Source organism: Enhydra lutris, unplaced genomic scaffold (genome assembly GCF_002288905.1).
Source record: "Enhydra lutris kenyoni isolate GAN:26980312 unplaced genomic scaffold, ASM228890v2 scaffoldscaffold25, whole genome shotgun sequence".
Taxonomy (NCBI): domain Eukaryota; kingdom Metazoa; phylum Chordata; class Mammalia; order Carnivora; family Mustelidae; genus Enhydra; species Enhydra lutris.
In genome coordinates, this window is record NW_019154109.1 from 16,439,272 (window position 1) to 16,442,340 (window position 3,069).

General features: G+C 38.3%; 1 pseudogene; it reads right to left on the minus strand.

Moving 5' to 3' along the window:
- Positions 1–1,378: 1,378 nt before the first annotated feature.
- On the minus strand, positions 1,379–2,835 carry LOC111150981 (annotated as a pseudogene).
- Positions 2,836–3,069: the final 234 nt, after the last annotated feature.

The window sequence follows — 3,069 nt, forward strand, 5'->3', positions numbered from 1 at the left end:
CAACTGAAAGAAATCATATGTGTGCCTGAAAAGCCTATTATTTATCTCAATTCCAAATACAACTTTCTAAATAAAGGTTCCCAGAACTTTTTGGAACCTTGTAAATTACTGAAGTACGAAACCTATCAAAAAAGTTGGAATGGAAATTCTAACTTAAAACCACTACAATATTCATGTATGCTTACTATTTCATTACCCCATTATATGAAGCTTCACCTCAAAGAGACATATGTTTAAAAAAGTGAGAAAAATATTCACAACAGGCATTATTGAGCTCATTTCACCAACATTAAAATAATTTTGAGAAAAGTACCCAACAAGTACAAATGCATTTTTCTATCACCTTTGTCAACCTGATGTCTTAAGAAGAAACACATTTTCTTCGACAATTATTTCATTTTATGTGGCAGTCACCGTTCCAAGGGCCTTGGTGTTTTGTTTGTTCATTTGATTTGGTTCCCCACAGAGTTTCCCTTACTTTTTGTACTGCCTACATTACAGTCTAATCACTGAGATTATTTTAGCAAAATGTGGCTACCATCACTGGAAAACAAACAATATGCTGCAGAGATTTCTAAGGCCTACCAACACTGTTCTCTTGGAAATGTAATTTTTTTCTTTCTAACTGCAATTAAGAGTCAATTAATGTACTTGTAAAATTATCATTACTGTCTTTACCTTTTAATCGGAGTGTTCAGGTAATTTATATTTTGCATAATTTTGATATGTTTGAGTTTAAAACTATGACTTAGACACCTGTTTTCTATTTTTCTTATTTCTTTATTCCTTTTTCTCTTTTTCTACCTTCTTTGTAATAACTTCTTGTGATTTTATCTCCTTTTTTGCCTCTTGCCTATAACTCTATGTTATTTTAGTGGTCATATAAGTACAGCACTGTACTTTATCATATTCTGTCTTCAAGCAATATCCTATGTCCCATAAAATTATAAGAATCTCCTGCAATATACTACCATTTATCCTTTCCTGGCCTTGATGTTCATGTTGTAACATTTTACTTCTATATGTATTATAAGTCACATGATGTGTTGTTTTTTTAAATTTGGCTTAATCAGTTCATTACATTGTGTAGAGATTTATAATTAAAGCATTTTATATTTCCCCACAATTACTCTTTTCTGTGGTTTTCATTCTTGTTTGTATGATTTTCCTTCTACTTGAGGGTTTTCAGTTAGTATTTTTTCTAGTACAGCTCAGTTGTTTATTATTTCTCTTAGCTTTTTATATCTGAAAAAAATTCCTCATTTTTCCTTCACTTTGAAAGATACTTTTACAGGAGATAGATCTCTTAAATTGGCAGTTTTTTTTTCCTTTCAGTACTTTAAGTTGTTTCTCCTCTGTCTCCTAATTTATACTATTTTCAATGAGAAGTTTTAAAGAGAATAAGGAGACTTATCTTATCTTTGTAACTCTGTCTATAATTTGTTTGTGTATACTTGGGTCCCATGCTGCTGTCCTCTGAGCCTGATGCCCATGAGTTCCTGTATTTTTTTTTGGTCAGAATCTTGTCCCCCAAGATAGGGAACACAAGATATTCATCTGGAGCAGGGCTTGAAAAATCTTGGGGTCTGTCCTGTGCAGTGAGTTGGCTTGGAGTCAAGGACGGAGATGGAAGCATAGGTATCTCTGGGGGTTGAGTAGTTTTTGCCCTTCATCATTTGAACTATCGTCATTTGAGCCATCATCTATGTCTTGCATTGGGTGGTCCTGATCTGCTGGGATGGAGGCTACCTGGCCTTGCACTGTTTCTCAACCTCTTCATCAGACTGACTTCCACCTTGACCTCCTCACTTTCCCCAATTTTCTTCTATTGCTCCTGAATGAGGATTTGGACCCCCAGCTCCTTGTGAGTGGTGGAGAGAGAAAAGTTCAAATCTATTGTTTCCACTACCACAAAATCACGCTGACTGATCTGATGATCTGCAAATGGGCACCTGCTCCTTCTTCTCCTTTTCTTTCTTTCTTTTCTCCTCTTAGAACTTGGCTCACTCCACTCAGGAACAAACCTGGTCCCAAATTCCCCCCTTTTTTTTTTTTTTTTTTTTTTTTTTAAGCTTTGTAAACAAGCCTTTGAGGGGAATTAATATCTTGGTATAATGTTCTGCCAGCTTGGTGAAATAGCTGAAAAGTTGGGCTGCAAGTGGAGGAAGTCAAACGGACAGGTGTGCTGTTCTTTCTAGATCGGCTGTGTGAGAAACTGGTGCTCATTCCTAGCCACAGACTGAGTCATCAGCTTCATCACATCTAGGTAAAATGCTGAGATGGAGGCTGATTATAAGAATGAGGGACATGCTGTGGTTTGACTTCACCAAACTCCAAGGGGCTCTTTGGGCATGATGGTCTCCTGGGTCACCTAGGCTTGGGCATTCTTAGGCAGCTGTTACTGGGTAGCCTGCTGCCGCTGCCGCTGCCGCTGCTGCTGTATGACCTTGCAGATGGTGGCTGGAGCCTCCTGAACCTTCCCCTCCTTGAATTCACTGACCTAGTAACATACTAGGCATGGTAAGGGTCATTGGGGTTCAGGAAGTTGAACCGAGAGTTGATCTCATTCTGTTGTATCTTGGTTTCAAATTTATGTTTGATTCTGGTCACAAATTTGTCAGTGCTGTCCATGATATTCCTGACCTTTGGAGAAGGGTTAATAATCCCCACCACTGGTTTGGAAGGGGTAGAATCTTCCTTTTAAGATGCTCCCTTTCTCTGCAGTCTGGGCATGGTAGTGTGGGCAGTGGTAGGGGCACTCCCCTGGATGGGTCTGGCCTGCACGGCTGCAACACTCAGAGCTGTCCAGGAGTAGTGCTGCATGCATGAAGACATGCACCGGTTGAGGACGGTGTGCATATGTTTAAATGTGTGTCTGTGTGTGTGTGTACTCCTTTTAAGAGTTTATTTGTGTCACTGGATTTAAGCTATTCGATTTCACAGTGACTTGATTTAGTTTTCTTTGTGTTTCCTATTCCTTTTTTGTTTTTAGCGTATTTGTAAGTTTATTATTTTTACCCAACTTGTAAAATTTTCAGCCACATTTATTCAGATACCTTCTTTTACCCC